We start from the raw sequence: 20,461 nt of genomic DNA on the forward strand, positions 1-20,461 counted from the left end.
GATCCCAGGACCCTGGGATCATGACCCAAGCCGAATGGCAGATGCCTAATGGACTGAACACCCAGGTGCCTGACCCCTGTAATTTTAAAGGAGATATCAAATTTCAAGACACAGCTCCCTGGAAACAATTTTGTGATATACTATGCTGTAGTAGGTAATACATCTTTTCACAGAATGAGGGATGGTCATGGTTGGCATAGGCTTTGAGGAGGTAGGAGGGCTTGGTACTAAAAGCCTTGACAAGAAGGGGTGTGTGTGGGGGGGGCGCCTGGGTGGCTCAGTGGGTTAAAGCCTCTGCCTTTGGATCGGGTCATGGTCCCGGGGTCCTGGGATTGAGCCCCGCATCAGGCTCTCTGCTCAGCGGGGAGCCTACTTCCTCCTCTCTCTCTGCCTGCTTGTGATCTCTCTCTGTCAAACAAATAAATAAATAATCTTTTTTTTTTTTTTTTAAAAAAGGGTGTGTGTGTGTGTGTGTGTATTATTTTGTTTTGTAAGAAGATAGAAAAGTGAGGATGGCAATAGGAGATTATGAGAAGAGTAGAAAGGAAGTTGGGAAACCTCCTCAGGGGGCAAAGTAACTTGGTGAAAGAGGATGCCAGAGCTGGACTCCCAGGGAACAGAGGGAACAGAAGAGGTTTGGATAGCTGCTGTGGAAAATGTAAATAGATATGAACTAAAGGCCACCAATCAGCAGTGAGGACCCAACCGAGGAGGCAAAACTATCATGGCAGCAGAAAGCATGATTAGGGAAGTCCAGTGGGTTGGGCAGAGACAGAGAAGGGGCCAACGGCTGACAAAGAGTGGAGGAGGTGAGACTTGAGGAAAGGATTGTTGAAATGGCTACTGATGTCCCAAGCTGGACGAGGCATAAAGGGAAAGGGGTCAGGGCTATTTTCAGTTTGGTTACCACAGTGTCTACTACTATGTCTGACACACAGTAGAACAGTCTGTGTTTAAGAAAATTTTTAAAAAAGTGAGGAGAGACTGTTTAAAGGGAGAGGTGAGACAGCTGATAAAACTGAGTCCCTACTATTGATCAGATTCTCCAGGCACAGATTAGTATATCATCTTCAGTCTCTTATTGGCTAGACTTCTCCTTTGCCATTCTCTCCCTTTTGAAAATTTCCTGTGACTTATCTACTCACTTTCCTGTCCTTTGCCACCAAACTTCTTATAAGAACACTATATGCCGGGGCTGGCAGAACTAAACACGTGTGCCTCTAGTCCTCCCCCTACACCCACGGCAGGTGTAGCCATAGATGGTGGCACTCTTTCCATTACAAACGTGCAAGATTGAACAGCTCTAGCAAAGGACCTCGCATGCAGTAAGCATGCAACAGAAATTCACTGAGTGAATGAATGAATGCACGTCACACAGCAAGGTAGATTTGGGATCTATCACATCTACTGTTGCCCTTCTTATTCTAAAGTCTTACTAAAACTTGAATACCACCTATGCCAGTATGATTGAAAAGGAATAAATAATAGAACTTTATACGCTGTATCTGTGACCTTGCGGAAATGGGCTCCCTTTATGCTACTGGCAGTGGTACCTTCGTCTCTCCCCATACGCAGGAAGCCTTTGCTTAGGGTCTATCTACCTAGCTGTGTGCCAAGCTGTTTCCAGCTACAGTATTTTCCAGCCTGGAAGTGTTTTAGGATTAGGTATATCTTCATCTCCCCTGGTTTTTGTTTATCCCATCTCTATTTATTTTCCCTCCATTCTTCTAATTCAGCACCCTCCTAGGTGTCAACCATTTGCGGTACAGAGGACAAAACAACAACAACAAAAAACAAAAACAACAAACTCCCAAAACAAAAAACAATGCACTACATCCTTTTTTCTTTGCGCACAGCAATTATCTTTGGTGAAACATTAATTCCACCTTGCAGGTAGGATTTGGCTGGGAAGTCCATTGTGGCAGACATATTCTTAAGGTGGCTCCCATGCCCTCCACTTCCTAATCTTCACACGGCTGTGTGAGCCCTCCCCTTAGGAGTGAATGAGACTTACTTCCAATCAATAAAATACAGACAAGGTACTGGGTGATTACATGCACATAATTCTATGATGTTGCTATATAAAACCACAGCGTCTGTCTTGGTGAAATCTTTCCCTGGCTAGCTGTCAGAAAGCAAGTGGCCATTTGGGGAAACCCCACATGGCAGGAAATATGGTGGCTCCTAGGAACTGATGGCACCCTCTGGCCAACAGGTAATAACAACTAAAGGGGAAAAAAAAAACCCCAAACTTAAGCTCTCGGTCCTCCAACCACAAGGAATTGAGTGCAGTCAACAACCATGGAGTGCCCCGGAGGAGCTTCCAGATGAGAATCCAGCCCTGGGCAAACCTTGACTGAAGCCTTCCAAGACCTTAAGCAGAAAGCCCAACTAGGCCGTGTTGAGTCCTCTCCCACAGGAATAGAGGCTATAGATGTGTGTTGTTTTAAGCCGCTAGGTTTGTGATAATATTGTGATGCAGCCATAGGAAACTAATATACCCACAGAACTCACCACCATCCCAACTAGAGACTGCTTGGTTGGCACTTACAGAGGGCAACTAAAACCCTCCAGACACACCTAATAAAGATTATAATGGCATTATCGAATACTCCTGTTTATATAAATAATAGTGAGTAACATAACAGAGCAAACATCCGGCCTGATGACTCAAATAACCATGGTTACAAACCTAATATTTTGTTAGCGACAGCCAATCTCTCAGTAGCCACGATCACACCTCGTGCTATGTTAGTTAATAAGGAGAATTCTGAAAAATATGGGAAATGTAGCCCTTGCCTTCCACTATCCTTTGTTTCCTCCCAGTCTTATCTATGTCATCTGGGAGTTTCTTTATAAAATAGGTTTCATTCCCGGTATGTTTCTAAAATAGCGAAAGCCTGGGGCACAGGTAAGATGCACGGAGCGGCTCACAGGCTGCATTCAAAACCACAGAAGGGGCAGATGTGTGGACTGGTTACGTGTCACAGCATAACAAACTGCCCCGAAACTTGGCAGCTTAAAACCACAAACGTGTATTATCTCACACCGTTTCTAAAGGTCAAGAATCTGGGATCAGCATACGTGGGCGGTTCTGGCTCAGGGTCTCAGGAAGTTTCGGTCAAGCTGTTGACCACGGATGCAGTTCACTTCCATGGCTGCTTGTGGGAGGCCCTAGTTCCTTGCCATGTGGACCTTTCACCAGGGCTGTCAGAGTGTCCTTGTGATAGGGCAGCTGGCATTCCCCAGAGCAAGTTAGCAAAAGCAAGCAAAAAGCTGCAGTGCTTTTTATGACCTAGTTCAGGGACTGGAAACTTTTTCTTAAAGGGCTAGACAGTAAATATTTTAGGTTTGCAGGCCATATGGTCTCTACTGTCACTACTCACCTCAGTTTTTGTTTTTGTGCAAAAACCACCACCTCTAATACATAAACAAATGGGCATGGTACGTGCCAATACAACTTTATAAAAACCGGCGGCCAGCCCATGGACCATAGTTTGCCAAGCGGTGGTCTGGCCTTCAAACCTATACACCCTCATTCTCCCTTTATTCATTAGAGGTGAATTATTAGGTCCAGCCCACACTCAAGGGGAAAGGAATCAGGCTCTGCCTCTTGAATGAATAAAAATATCTTAAAACCATGACAATGAGCTGAACCCATAATACATAGAATGTGGGTTACATATTGCAGTAGTTTCCTAAGGCTACTGTAACTAATTACACAAAGGGGGTAGCTTAAAGCAACGGAAGTTTATTCCCTCACAGTTCTTCAAACTAGATGTGTGAAATCAGGGTGTTAGCAGGGCCATGCTCCCCCTGAAGACTCTAGGAAAGGATCCTTCTTTGCCCCTTCCTAACGTCTGGTGGCTCTTAGGCATCCTTGGCGGTCTTTGGTTTGTAGCTGCTTTGCTCCCATCTCTCCCTCTGTCCTCACAAAGCCCTCTTCTTTATGTGTATATCTGCATGTCCTCTCCTCTTCTTACACTTCAACCCACTGCAACACAGAAAAGTGTGCCCCTCCAAATTCATACTTACCTAGAACTTTAGAATGTAACCTTATTTGAATTAGTCTATGTAGATGTAATTATTTAAGCTAATATGAGGTCATACTAGATAGAGCGGGCCTTAAAATCCAATGACTGGTGTCCTTATAAGAAGAGGAAAGGCTACACACTTAAGCCCTAAAATATGCAAAGGAAGTTCCTCATAAGACTCAGAATGAAGTACAAACTCCTGACCTTGGCACATAAAGCCATTTCTGAAGCGATCCCACCAATTTCTCTGTCCTCATTTCCTACCGCTCCTAGTTCTAGGCTCCAGCCAAAGTGAACTGCTTATTCTCCTCACCTACAGGTACTTGGCCTTGTTGCCTCTCACTAGAGTGCCGTCAACTCTTGCTTTTTACTACTTCTCCTTTAAGACTTTGTTCAAATATATCTTCTGTCAGAAACCCTTGATGACCTTTTGGGATCTGTTGGAGGTCCTTCCTCTGTTTCCACAGTACCCTGTGCATATTTAACATATTTCTATTATAGTGACTGGAGTATACGTTTATATTTTGCACTAAACCCTAAGCTTCTTAAAGTCAGTAACTGTGTCATTTTCATTCCTGTGTCCTCAGCATCTGGCAGAGTACTTAAATAAACAGAAGTGTTCCAGAAATGTTTGTTAGTTGAATAAGGTTACAGAATTTTCTTCCTATAAATTCTTAAGCACAGGATAAAATATTTTTGGGCTGGGATCATTTTAACCCAGTCTTTCATGACCACAGCAGGTTGGATTGGATAGTCCAATAGCTGCTAGGCCTGGGCAACGGAGGCCTACTGGCACACAGCTGGCCCGCATCTGCCACACGTAAGTGCAAGCATGTTGATAAATACTGTTTCGAACCCCTTCTACCACTCTCTATCTACTAGGCAATAGGAACTAAGAAGTAGTATTGAATATTCTATTTTTATAATACATAAATCAAAGTAGAAATGTGCTTTGTCTTTTTTTTTTTCTTGATACTTGGAAGCCCCTTACTTTAGCAATGGAAATTTGGTTACCTGATAGCAAGAATATTTTTTATTTTTATTGAGATAATTGCAGATTCACATATAGTTATAAAAAAATAATAGAGAGATTCCTTGTAAATTCTGTCCAGTTTTCCCCAATGGTAACATTTTGCAAAACTAGAATATAATATGTATCACAAACAGGAGAGCGACATTGATATGATCTGCCGGTATTAGATTTCCCTAGTTTCATTTGGATGTGTGTGTGTATTACAGTCTATATGATTTCATCATCTGTGTACGTTCACTTATCCACCACCGCAGTTAAACTGGAGTTCCAATGTTGCAAAGTAATCCCTCATGTTAACCCTAATGCAGTATAATTCTACTACATCCCATCTTTTGTGTTCTTACTGTCATGTATTTTATATCTTTAGTTTTTATATTTTATAAGAAATGATATAATATTAATTAGCTGACTATAATAACTTAAGGATACATAGTAAAATCTCTGGAGTGAGAACTAAAAATATTGAAAAGCCATAGCTCAACAATCATTAGGTCAATTAGATAAATACTATAAAATATTTGATAAACTTCAATCAATCAATCAATCAGTCAGAAAAAGAAATAGGGCACAAAAGCCAGATGAGATAAATAGAAAACAAAAAAGTACACCTAAGTACAACCGTATCACTGAATACATTAAATATAGAAGGACTAGAAGGTAGAAACTGTGAGACTGGATTTAAAAAAAAAAAGCAAGACTCAGCCATATGCTATTTATAAAAAAGACACCTCAAATATAAAACCACAGACAATTCTAAAGTAAAAAGTAGGCGGGGGGAGGAGTACCATGCAAATACTAAGTATAAGAAAGTTCCTGTAACTATATACGATCAGTCAGCCAAAGTAGATATCAAGACACAGTACTAGCAGAAATAGAAAGGGAGATTTAATAAACATAAAAGAGCCACTTCATCAGGAAAACCTAACAACTCTAAATACAGTTGTACTCAACAGCAGAGCTTTCAAGCACAAAACTGACAGAACTAAAGAGAGAAATCGGTGAGTCCACAATCATAGAGACTTTAAAACCCCTTTCTCAGTTACAGATGGTACTAGGCCAAAAAAAAAAAAAAAAAAATCAGTAAGCAGATAGATTTGAACAGTATTCTCAACCATCTTAACCTGACATTCACAAAACACCACACTTAACAACTACAGAATTTGTGCAAAGAAGATTCACCCACATAGACCTTATTCTGGGCCTTAAAATGAGTCTCAGTAAATTTCAAAAGACTGAAGTCTTTTTATCTATTCTTTTATATATTGATAAGATAGCTTATCTAAAAAATCCCTGTGGGGGCACTTGGGTGGCTCAGTTGGTTGAGCAACCAGCTCTTGGTTTCAGCTCAGGTCATGATCTCAGGGTGGTGAGACAAACCCTGCATCAGGCTCCATGCTCAGCAGGGAATCTGCTTGAGGTTCTCTATTTTCTCTCCAACTCCCTCTGCTCCTTCTCCTGCTCACGCTCTCTCTCTCAAATCAATAAGTGAATCGTTTAAAAAAATAAATCCCTGTAATGTTTGGATACTAAAAAACACATCTAATGGCTCATGGGTGAAAAAACAAATCACAGGGAAAATGAGATTTCAAACGAAATGAGATTGCATATCAAAATGTGTGAGATACAACTAAACCAGCCTAGAGGATATTTTTCAGCTTTAAATGTGTAGTTTAGAGAAGAATTTAAAAGCAATGTTCTGGGGGCACCTGGGTGGCTCAGTGGGTTGGGCCTCTGCTCTTGGCCCAGGTCATGATCCCAGGGTCCTGGGATTGGGCCCCACATCTGGCTCTCTGCTCAGCAGGGAGCCTGCTTCCCCCTCTCTCTCTATCTGCCTCTCTGCCTACTTGTGATGTCCCTCTCTCTCTGTCAAATGAATAAATTAAAAAAAAAAAATCTTAAAAAAAAAAAGCAATGATCTGTTTCTACCAAAAAAGGCTGGGAAAAGTAGAACAAACTAAACCCAAAGAAAGAAGAAGAAATATTAAAGTTAAGAACAGAAACCAGTGAAATTAAGAAACAGAAAATGAATAAATTTTCCATAGATAATTTTTAAAAATATTAATAAAATTCTCAATACCTTAGCAAGACTGATAGGGAAAAAAGAAAAACAAAAAACAAAAAACAAATTGTGTTAAGTGAAAGAAGCCAATCTGAAAGGTTACATACATATAATCCCAACTATATGGCATTCTGAAAAAAGGCAAAACTATGGAGACAGTAAAAAGATGAGCAGTTGCCATAAAAATGTATTGTTATTGGTTCATCAACTGTAACAAATGTACCATACTACTGTGAGATATTAATAATAGGGAAAACTGAGTGTGGGGATGAGGAAGAATATGAAAACTTTTTGTACTTTTTGCTCATTCTCATATAAACCTAAAACTGCTAAAAATAGTGTATTAATTAAAAAAAATAAAAAATTGTCATTAGGAATGAAAGAAGGGCTATCATATCAGACACTGAAGACACTAAGAACAATAAAAAGATATTATGACTGTTACTCCAATACATGCAACAATGTAGATAATATGGACAAATCTTAAAAAACACAAATTACTTAAACTGACTTAAAAAGAATTAGAAAACTCTAAGTTTCATATATCTATTAAAGAATTCATAATAAATCAAATTCATAATAAAAATGTTCTCCCCCCCCCAAAAAAAGCTCTAGGCCCATGTGGATTTACCAGGGGTAAGATCAAACATTTACCACCATCACTACCACACTACCACCACCCACCACTACTAATGAAAATACAAATTCTACACAAACTCAGAAAACACAGGAGGAGGAAACACTTTCTAATTCATTCTAGAATGCCAGCATAGCCCTGGTACAAAAACATGATGAAGACATTATTAAAAACAAAGTTACAAACCAATACCCTTTATAGATACTGACATTCCTCATTGCATCTCACAAAGATGCAAAAATGCTCCGCCAAACACTAGTAAATTGAACCTATGGTGCATGTGTTTATTTATTAATTGATTGATTTGTAGGCTCATACCCAGCACAGAGGCCAACATGGGGCTTGAACCCATGACCCTGAGATCAAGACCTGAGCTGAGATGGAGTTGGATGCCTAACCAACTGAGCCACCCAGGTGCCCCATGAATCTACTGAATTTTTTGAACACATAGCACAACATGACTGAAATGGCATTTATTTCAAGAATGCAAAGTTGGTTTAATGTCAGAAAACTCAAGCAATATAACATTAAGAGAATAAAAGAGAATAGCAATACAATCATCCCAGTAGATATAGCAAATGCATTTGACAAAATTCATACAAAAAAATCTCATAAAACTAGGAACAGAAGACAGCCTCTTCAAACTATAAAACGTATCTACAAAAAACTTACAGCAATACCATGCTTATGATGAAACATGAAATGCTTTTCTACAGAGACTGGGAACAAGACAAGGATATCCACCCTCACCACTACAATTCAACATACATAGGAAGTGCTCAGGGCAAGGCCTGACACACAAGCGTTCAGTAAATGTCACTAGCTTCTTCGTTGAAGGAGGTACCTGTTCAGCTTTAATAGATAGTGCCAGTTTCCCAAAGAGGTTGGTGTGGACTCTTTTTAAAATGATCTCTTTCTGTTCTTAAAAATAAAATATTAAAAGTAATCACCCAGAATAACCATTGTTAATGTTTTTGTACATTACCTTTCAGTCCTTTAATTGCATGTTTGTTAAGTAGCTAGGATTGTGGTTTTTATGCAGTTTTGTATCTTGCATTTTAAACTTAACATTAAAACATAAACATTTTCCCATGCTTTGGAAAACTTAAAGACTTGTGTATGTGTGATTTTAATAAATTAGGAAACTTATTTTGTTCTTATTTACAAGTTCTGAAAAAAATATTTTGTAGTCTATCAAATATATTAAAACAGCATTTATAATATTAAATAAATCATATCTTGTTATGAAATTCATAGCCAACTTTTCTTTTTAAAACTTTTTTCTAGTTTTATTGAGGTCTAATTGATAAATAAAAATTATATATTGTTAAGGTGTACAAGGTGATGGTTTGATATATATTTTCATTATGAAAGGATAACCACAATCAATTAACCCTTTAACCAATATCTTCCATCTTCCCTACCTCCCAGTCTCTGATAACTACTCATCTACTCTCTGTTTCTGAGTTCCGTGTTTTCAGATCCCACATGTAAGTAAGATAGAACAGTATTTATCTTTCTGAATTAGTTTACTTAACATAATATCCTCTGGATTCATCTTTGTGGTCACAAATGGCAGTGTTTTTCCTTCTTGTGGCTAAATGATACTCCCTTGTATATATACACCATATTTTCTGTATCCATTCATCCACTGATGGACATGTAGGTTGTTTCCATATCTTGGCTATTGTGAGCATGGGAGAACAGATAGCTCTTCAAGATCTAGATTTCATTTCCTTTGGATACATAACCACTATGGGCTTGCTGGATAGTATTGTGGTTCTACTTTTAATTTTTTGAGGAACCTCTACACTGTTTTCCGTAATGATTATACCATTCTCTCTTCTTCTGATATTAAACCACTTTCTACTATTGGGTTTTTTCTAGTGAGTTTTCATCAGTGAGTATATGTTCATTAGAGATACTGAATGATAATTTGCTTGATAATGCATATCTTTTTAAAGATTGTATTTGTTTGAGAGAGAGAAAGTGAGTGAGAGGGAATAAGCACAAGCCAGGGGGAGAGGCAGAGTGAGAAGCAGACTCCCCATTAAGCAGGGAGCCTGACTTGGGGCTTGATCCCAGGACTCTGGGATCATGAACCAAGCCAAAGGCAGACACTTAACTGACTGAGCCACCCACGTGGACCCAATACTGCATATTATTAACTAATTTAACTAATTTGAGGAACACTGTTAAAAATGTTTGGAAAATTTTATTGGGTATTTTTAAAATTATATTGTTAAATGTTAAAATGTATTAGCGTCATTGATATCTATTTTCTTTTTGAGGAACTTAACTCAATGTAGCTTTCTTCCAGCAGTACTTTAAAAGGCTTTTCATAGGATGTTAAATTTAATCTCTGGTTTATAATATTTCTGAGCATTATTTATGACAAGTGTTTTTCTATATTTTATGCAAAGAAATATTAATTCCTTTTAGTGATACTGCAATAAGATTTCAATTTTATATGTTTTTTTCTTGTGTACACTAAAGAACTTAATATTTGGTACTAAAGATTTTGGGAGCCATATATAGAAAAGGAATATAATTATATGAAATTTTATTTAATTGTTCCTTTGAAAATATGGCCTAGATTTTGTGTCCCAAGGATTTACTTAAATCAAGTGTTTCTTTTGATTTTACAATTCGCTTGACTTTTCTAAATTTGGTCAGGAAATTAGCCTTCCTTATTTTCTCTTGTATTGTGTTAGCAACTGGAAATAAATTATCTTCAGAATACCCACAATTCATTACTAAGAAAGTATATTTTAGAAACCATGGCTGTGCCGCTTTCAAGCTATGAGGCCACTTGGATGAATTGTGTGGCATTATCTATAAAATGGAGATGAGGTTATTGTAATTGTAATTGTAATCATAATACCTTCCTATATGGTTTTTGTAAAGGTTAAACAAGATAAGGCATGGCAGCCCAAAGCACAATGCCTGGCTCACAGATGTTTGTAATATTTTAATAAATCTAGTCAGTCACTAAACCCAACTGATTCTAAATATCATTCAGGTTTATGCCCTACTCTTAATTCTTGCAGCCTTTGCCCAAGATAGTCTCATCTGGTTATAACAGTAGCCTCTTTATCTCCCTATTTCTAATCTCTTTTCCCCTTCGGATCATATAGCAGTGATCTTTCTAAAACACATCTGATTATTTCAATTCTCTCATGAAAATATTTTCAATGGCTCTCTATCACATAGAGCCATTTTTCCCAAGCGTCATGAATTCCCATACCTCTTCCCAAGTGTTACAAATGGTTCCTCTTCCTGGACTGTTTGCCTCATCTTTCTTCCAAAAGAATTTACACTTATTCCTCATAATTTATCTTATTTTATCTGAAATAAGGATGTTACCTAATATAAAGTGCAAATTTTATTCCAGACCCTTAATTTGTACTTAAAAATTTTTTTGTTGATAATAATTTACATACATGAAATGCATAGGTCTCAAGTGTTCAATCTAATGAATGCAAATAACTCTATACATCCTTGTAACTACCAACAAAATCAAGATTTAGAACATTTCTAGGACCCTAGAAACTTATCTAATGGACCTTCCCAGTAAATAAAATATCCTTTTCCTTCTGTCCCCACCAAAATTTTTGACAAAAAAACTTTTTTTTTCAGAGTCACAGAACAGCCAAAATTTTTCCCATTTATATTAAAAATACTTTGCATGATTTTGGCTTGCATGATCATTTTTATGGTCCCACACTGCAAAGTTAGGATGATCTGTATTTTAAGTATTTTATTTTACTTCTTTTTTGGCATTATAACTGTATCTCTGTATGTGTATGTGTGCATGTACCTGTATGTGTTAATGGATACCCTAAAAAGTCAACAGACTGTAGTACATGGGCCAAATCTAGCAGGCCTGTTTTCATAAGTAACAGTATTAGACTACATCCCTGCTAACGGATTTATGTACTGTCTATGTGCCTGCTTTTGTGCTACAAAGGCAGAGTTAGCTGTCACAGAGACCAAATGGCCCACAAAGCCTAAAATATTTATTATCTGGCCCTTTACAGAAAAAATCCACCCCCCAAATTTCTCAATCACTGCTCTAAAGCATTGGTTCTTACCTTTCAGTGTGTATCAGAATCACAGATTATTGTGCTATACCTCCAGAGTATGTAACTCAGTTAGGTCTATGGTGGCGCCAAGAAAACTTCATCTCTAATGAGTTCCCAGGGGACCGGTGAGGCTGCTGGCCTAACAACCATACTTTGAGAACCACTGTTTTAGAGACTACATTGTATAATGTTAACATACTACAGTCTACCTCATATCATACTACTTCATCCCCACCCTTTACACTCATGTTGGTATATATTTTACTTCTTTATATGCTCTTAACCCTGCTGTACATTATTATTTTTGCTTTGAACAGACCATAGCTTTTTTTTCCTGTAAATTAACACATAGTAAAATTGACTTTTATGGTCTACAGTTTACAAGTTTTCACTTATGTATGGACTCTTATAACTGCTACCACAATAACTGCCTCTGTTAAAGGATCTAGTAGAAAAAAAGAGCATCAAAGTAAAAAGAGAATCAAAAGCAAAAGCTAGGAATAAAAAATAAATGCCAAAATTGAAAAATTCATTTGACAGACATAAGAGTCATGCTACTGAGTGAAGGTAACTTCTGTACCAGGTTGTAAAATTATCATGTTTTCTTTTTCTTTGTTCAGTGAACCAGCACTATTAACACCTACCTATAGGTCAGTGATGTCCAATTTGCTATTTATTGCTACTAATGTGCAACTTGCTTTCTCAAAGCAGCCATATAAGCCATTTTGTTTTTCATGTCTCTTCCAATGGACCTTCTTATCTAGTCATTTTCAGGATAATAGATTATATACGCAGCCTTTTTCAATTTTTTTTTTTTAAGATTTTATTTTTACGTAGCCTCTACACCCACACAGGGCTCAAACTCACAACCCTAAGATTAAGAGTCAAACACTCCACTGACTGGGCGAGCCAGGTGCCCCTCAATTTTTAATTAGTAACTTTTTTGGTTTTCCTTTGACAAACTCGTTTGCTCATGTACGATCCCCTCGTCCTAAGGGAACTTTAGTGAGAACAGCTTGTAGTTTCCTAGATAGTTAGCAGCCATTGTCCTTCCCACCCCCATCATCATATTAAATTCTGAAAGCTGTAGGGACAATGGAAAGACAGCCCAGAGGTGGGTCTCAATAGCTCTGAAACCTTCCATTCTGATTATAATAAAGGATCAGGCTGCTAGAAAAGAGAGCAAGTTTCTTTCAGCTCCCAGGGCCAGGTTAAGAAGCAGCAGAGTTAAATAAGTATCCATCCAATTGACCCCTGCAGCCCCAGATGCCTTCCATGGTACTCCTCCTTCCTTCTGTTTATCCTATCTTAATACCGACTAAAAAGTGGTTTTCAATTTCGAATGTAAAATTCTTTTTATTGTCATCCACACTGTTATTCTGCCTCTACCTATTTGCCTAGGTATCTCTCTTGACTGTTTTTCTTTGATTAGGTGTGTCATAAAGTACAACGAGGGCTGTGTTTACTTTGTGTCGCATTCACTGAGAAGCACAGAAAATGTTGTTCCGTACTTTCCAGGTGTTCCATAATTGTCTCTGATGTCTATAAAACAGCCTGTGTAAATTGTTTCTGCCAAGTTTGTATTGCAAGTACATTTTGAAATGGATTTTCCCAGGATCCATCATACCATTTTGCTATGGAAACACTGGTTTATATCACACACAATATGACATTCAAGATTTATTCCTTAAATTCCAGAATAATGCTCAAAGGAATCTATTTTATTATCTGATTATCATTCCATTTGTTGTCCCATGAGGAAGGCAGACTGAGCTATTATTATCTCATTTTCCAGATGAGGAAGTGGAGATATGGACAGATTAAATGATTAAATGAGACAGCACACGAAAAAAATATCTGTGACAGAGTCTGTTATGTATGTAGGTATGTGTGTACATATATGTATAGAGTCACACGAAAATATATACATACATATATTTGCAATGAGGGGGAGAGCATATTCTTTTTGTCTTTAAAAGAATATATTTACTTGTCATCAAAAAGCAAATTAGTGGCAGATTTAAAACTAAAGCTACTTAACTTCTAGTCTTTCTAGTATACTCTTTTCAGATGACACAGATGAGGTTTCTATATCTGGTTATTATTAGCTTTCCACATTCAGGACAAACTAATATCTATTACAGTAGTTCATTTTAAAAAACATAATCCAGGATATTATAGGGACACTTCCTTAAACTTTCTGTTCTTTATACATTTCCACTGGCATTACATACCATTTTGACTTCTTCTTGAGATCTCTTTTCCTAACAGGGAGAGTCTTGGGCTAAATTTTGGTTTAGGTAAAGTTTGACTTTGTTTTCCTTCTACTTTCTTTTCTGGTTCTTCTCTACTTCTTATGTGAAAACCCCTATTCCATGAAAATCAGTTCATGGGCAGCAACAGCAGGTAGAAGAATCTGATTAGGACAGTGAAGTGAGTCAGAGACTAGAAATGCCACAGAAAAGAGACCTTCAAGCAATTGGGAACTGTGAGGAGTTGAGTCATCTGAGTGAGGGTTAACATGCTGGAGTTTGACAGATGGTGAAAAAGCAGGGCAGAGCAGACCAAACAAGTACATGGAACCAGTGCAGAGAAAAGGCAAAGTGATTTGCATCTTCAATCACTCTTTATTCCTTTTACTACGGTAAATTCCAATCGAACGTGACACTGACCTAGAATCCTACCAGTAGTAGTAACTCCAACAGTTGGCTGGCTGACCAGTCAGTTTGGAGCAAAGTGTGGTCACAGTTCTTTTGGCAGAGGGTTTTCTTTATTCTGGTTGTTAAAATAGATGCAATTACATTAATTTATACTAAAGAGGGGGAAACTGAGCTTTCATTTATTACAGTTCTCAAAAGTAGTATGCTTTGAGGAGAGAACCAAAGCAACAACTTCTCCAAGTATATTCTTTGGCATACTGACTCCTGCAGTTTAGTTGAATGTTCTAAATGGGGGGGAAAAAAAGGACTCTGTGGTCAAAAATGTAGGGTAATGCTGCATGACCCTCTTACTAGAAACATTAACATATTAAAGGTCCTGAGAAATCTTACAATAAATATATAAACTCATTTAATTTTATTTACTTTTTATGGTTGGTGCTTTTAGTGTCCTGTTCAAGAAATCTTTGCATACCCAAGATTGCAAAGATATTTTCCATTTTTTTTCCCTACCATTCTGGTTCTGATTATTATGTTTAGATCTATGATCAATGTCTATTAAATTTTTGTATAGACAGATAAAGATGTGACAGTTCTTTTCTTACTCTCCCATAAGAAAATCCAATTTGATCCAGCAACAAGTTTAAAAAGACTCTATTTCTGGGGTGCCTGGGTGGCTCAATTGGTTGAGTGTCTGATTCTTGATTTCAGCTCAAGCCATGATCTCAGGTCGTGAGATGGAGGAGCCCCATGTCTGGCTCCGCGCTCAGTGGGGAGTCTGTTTTACATTCCCTCTCACCATTCCTCTCCCTCTGCTCTCCCCTGACCCCGCCACGTTCCCTCTCTCTCTCAAATAAATAAATCTTTAAAAAAAAAAGAGAGAGAGAGAGAGAGAGAGAGAGAGAGAGACTTCCTTTCTCATTGAATGAACTTGCCACCTTGATAAAAAAAAAAAAATCAATTGACCTTATGTGTGTGGGTCTATTTCTGGATGTGCGATTCTCCTCCACTGATGCACTCATCTATTCTTAGGGTAACAGTTCATTGTTGGTTATGGTTAATAGCTTTACAGTTAAATCTTGAAATCACATGCTGTAAATCATCCATCTTGTTCCTTTTCAAGATTGTTTTAGCTATGCAATGTTCATTGCATTATCAGATACATTTTAGAATCAGCTTAACAATTTCTTCAAAAACATCTGCTGAAATTTTGATAGGAACTGCAATGGATCTATACATTTACTTAGGGAAAATTGGCATCTTAACAATTTTGAGTTTTATAATCCATGATCATGTTTTGCTTTTTAAAGATTTACTTACTGACTGACTGACTGATTGATTGATTTTATAGTAGGCTCCATGCCCAGTGTGGGGCTTGAACTCAGGACCCTGAGGTTAACAGTCACATGCTCTACCAACTGAGGCTAGCCATAAATTCCCCATGGAATTTATATTGAGCCTTTAAGTTCAGTCTTCTCTAATTTTTCTTAGTAATGTTCTGTAGTGTTCAGTATAGAGGTCCATGTGCTCTTTTTAAAGATTTATTGCTACATATTTAATATTTTCAGTGGTTATATTTTAATCGATTTTCTAATTGTTTTAGCTGTTCTAATTATTTCTGATGCAACTTTCTATATTGACTGTAACCTACGGCCTTGCAAAATTGCAAAGTATTTTTAGAGATTCTACAGGCTTTTCTGGGTACACAATCACCATATGTGAATAATGATAGTTTTGCGTCCCTTCTGAACATTGGCCTTTTATTTCTTTTTCTTGCCTTATCATACTGGTTCTATATTAGCCACTTAATATATATTATCTAATTAAACTTTATAAGAACTCATTGTTATTACTATTTACAGGTAAGAAAACTGAAACTCAGAAACGTTCAGTAATTGCCCAATCAAGATTGCACAACTATTAACCTCAGGCACTCTTACCCGAACCTGTACCAATGACTACTAGCTTATAAATTTGGAAAACTGAGAGGCATAAAAGCAAAAAATGTTATCAAACTAATAGGAAAAAAATCCAATCAAGGGCAAAATATATAAACAATTTACAGAAAAAAGGGCAGGTTTCTTCCAAATATGAAAAGATGTTCCACCCGACTCATAATGAGAGAAATACACATTAAAACAATGATAAAATGATGCAGCTTCTATGGAAAATAATACAGTAGTTCCTAAAAAATTGAAAAATGGAATTGCCACATGATCCAATAATCTCACCTCTGAAACAACTGAAAGCAGGACCTCAAAATGTTATCTGCACACCCATAGTCGTAGCAGCATCATTCACAATAGCCAAGAGGTAGAAACAATCCAAATGTCCATCAACGGATGAATGGATAAACAAAGTGTGGTATATAAGGGAATATTATTCAGCCTTAAAAGTGAAGAAAATCCTGTCATTTGCTACCGTACAGGTGAAACTCGAGGACTTGACACTAAGTGAAAGAAGCTATTCACAAAAAGACAAACACTGTGTGATTCCACTTACATGAGATATCTAAAGCAGTCAAACTCATAGAAACAGGAAGGAGAATGGTGGTTGCCAACGTCTGGAAGGAGGAGGAAACGGGGAGTTGTTATTTTGTGGGTATAGAGTTTCAGATTGGAAGGTGAACAAGTTCTGGAGACCTGTTTCATGACAACGTTAATATACTTAACACGGATGAACTGAACACTTAAAAATAGTTAAGATTGCAAATTTTATATGTATTTTATCGCAATTTAAAATTTTAAAAAATTTTAAAACTTTAACATAAATTTTATTATGAATTCTTAAAAAAATTATGCTGAAACCATTTTTTAACCATCAGATTGGCAAAAATCCAAAAGTCGGACAACTCTCTCAGCTGACAAGTTTATGGGAAACAGTACTTTTATTCATTGCTGGGGGAGTACAAATTGGTACAATCCCTATGGAAGGCAACTAAGCAGTATTTATGGCACCTATCATACTCTCTGAATTTAATCAGAGATATAGTATGCATGTATAAAATTGTATATGCACAGGTTATGGACTTCAGCACTGTTTACAATAGGAAGATACTGAAAACAACCAACATGCCCATCACTAGGTGACTGGTTAAATCAATTACAGTATGTCCACCCAATGGAATACTACGCAGCTATTTAAAAATGAGGACACGCTCTACATATGGATATGATTATTAATTTTTTAATCTGTAATATAAAAAGTTAAGAACAGTATGTATAACAGTATTAATAAAAAGAGAAAAGTAAGAATCTGTGCATACTTTTATATTTCCTTGCATACACAACAAGAAACTCTGGAAGGACACATGGAAAAATAATAGTAGTTTGGGGTCTTGAATGGGAACTGAATGGATTAGGAACCAACTGGGTTAGGAAGATGTTTCAATGGATACTTTCTTTCTTTCTTAAGATTTTATTTATTTATTTGACAGAGAGAGACACCACAAGAGAGGGATTTAAATGCAGGGAGGATGGGAGAGGATGAAGCAGGCTTCCTGCCAAGCAGGGATCCTGATGTGGAGCTTGATCCCACAACTTTGGGATCATGACCCGAATTGAAGCAGATGCTTAATGACCAAGCCACCCCTCAATGTACACTTTTCTATGGGGCGCCTAGGTGGCACAGGTGGTTAAGAGTCCAGCTCTTGGTTTTGGCTCAGATTATGATATCAGGGTCATGAGATTGAGTCCCACATGAGGCTCTGTGTTCAAGGTGGAGTCTGCTTAAGCCTGTCTCTCCCTCTGCCCCTGCCCTCCCATGTGTGTGCTCTCTCTCTCTCTCTTTCTTTAAAATAAATAAATAAACCTTTTTAAAAAAGTACACTTTTCTATATATTTTGGAATCACCTACTCAAAAAATGAAAAATTCCTATCCTTTTTTTTTTTTTTAAAGATTTTATTTATTTATTTGACAGAGAGAGAGAGAGAGAAGGCGAGAGCAGGAACACAAGCACAGAGATTGGGAGAGGGAGAAGCAGGCTTCCTGCCTAGCAGGGAGCCTGATGTAAGGCTTGATCCCAGGACCCTGGGATCATGACTTGAGCAGAAGGCAGATGCTCGATGACTGAGGCACCCAGGCATCCAAAAATTCCGATTCTTAAAAATAAATTTTAATGACACTGACATTAATATATTAATAAAATGAATATTTACTAAGTGTCTACTATATGTCAAGTAGGTACTATTTTGGACACTGGCAATATAGCACTGAAGAAGACAAAGTTCTTGCCCCCCTCATAGAACTTATATTCTAGTGCGAAAGAATATATATGTTGATTTTATAAAAAATATACACACACGTATACAAATAATTCTGAATATAAGTAGTATATATATTCAACTATATATATCATGTGTATGTGTACATATATATGTGTATGTATATATAAATCTATATCTATATAATTATATTTATCTATATCTATCTATATATATCGATATCTATATATATAAATCATATATGTGTGTGTATATATATAAATCTATATATATATATAAAGATGTTATTTATTTGACAGAGAGAGAGAGAGAACACAAGCAGGGAGAGGGGCAGAGGAAGAGGGAGAAGCTGGATCCCCACTGAGCAGAGAGCCCAATGCGGGGCTCAATCCCAGGACCCTGGAACCATGACCTGAGCCGAAGGCAGCCATTTAACCAACTGAACTACCCAGGCACCCCTAAAAATATATTTCTTATTAAAATGAATTAAATTGTGCCAATATGGTTAAAAGTCAACCAAGGTAAAGGATGAGTGATGTGGTGGAAGTGGGGTAGTGATGCCTCTGAAGAGGAGGTGTTTGAGTAGAGATCTGATTGAAGAGAAGGAAGAAACAATACAGGGGAAGAGCTTTCCAGGCACCAAAGACCCTGAGGCACAAGAAAGTTCGATCTATTCCAGAAGCAATAGAAACACTTAAGTAGCTGGAGCAATCTGTGTGAGAACAACGGTAGACAATGATGTTAAACAGATGGTCAGAAGGCAGATCATGTAGGCTTTGTAGGGCAAGGATTTGGATGTTATAGGCAGCTGTTGAAGGTTTTTAAAAATATCTGAAAGGGGCCCAGAAGGCTGGGAAGAAGGTGGAGTAGGAGGACCCTAAGCTCCCCTTGTCCCACAGATACAACTAGAGGACACTCACATCTGTATAAATAACCCAGAAAATGACCCAAAGACTGGCAGAAAAAAATTCCACAACTAAATGTAAAGAAGAGGTCACATCAAAGAAGGTAAGAAGGGTGGAAATGACATGGGAACCTCAAGGGACCCGAGGGACTGTCAGAGGGAAGGACCTGCGAACTCAGAGAAGGGAGAGAAATAGACTATGACACTGGGAAGCCTGCATGGGGAAGATGAATCCTCATAATATTTGGGTTGGAAAACTAGAGGGGCCAAATTTTGTGAGCACTTACAACCAGCAGGACTTAAAGCCTGGAATTTAAAAAATCTCAGTTCTAGGAGAGCCTGGAAAGTGATGGGAAACTGAGCCCCTGCCCTTAGAGAGACAGCACAACAAACAAGCAGTGGTTTGAAAAACACCTGGGGAATATGGCAGGGAGAGTTATTTACTCATATTAGACCTGTCCCAGAGAGTTAGGGATTACAGGGAGACCCCTACAGGAACAAAAGAGCTGGCAGGTGCCAATTCCCTCACCTGCCACCCACCCCCAACCCCAGCATAAATACACTGCCATCTGCAGGAACCATCACAACACTGACACTTACTACCTAACTTGCTGACACCAAGAGCCATCCCCCACCCCTTTGGTCAAGCTTGCCTCTGTCCGGGACTGCAGATGCCGTCCCCAAGAAGCCCTGAGCAAACCCTTGCAAACAGCATGTCCCCTGACCCATGCACATTCCAGGGCCTCAGTCTTGGCAGCACTAGCAGTGGGTCCCCTTTAGCAGAGGCTCTGCACACACCTTGTTAAAACTGCACACCCCACACCTGAGT

This window comes from Enhydra lutris, unplaced genomic scaffold, assembly GCF_002288905.1.
Source record: "Enhydra lutris kenyoni isolate GAN:26980312 unplaced genomic scaffold, ASM228890v2 scaffoldscaffold2, whole genome shotgun sequence".
NCBI classification, from domain to species: Eukaryota; Metazoa; Chordata; class Mammalia; order Carnivora; family Mustelidae; genus Enhydra; species Enhydra lutris.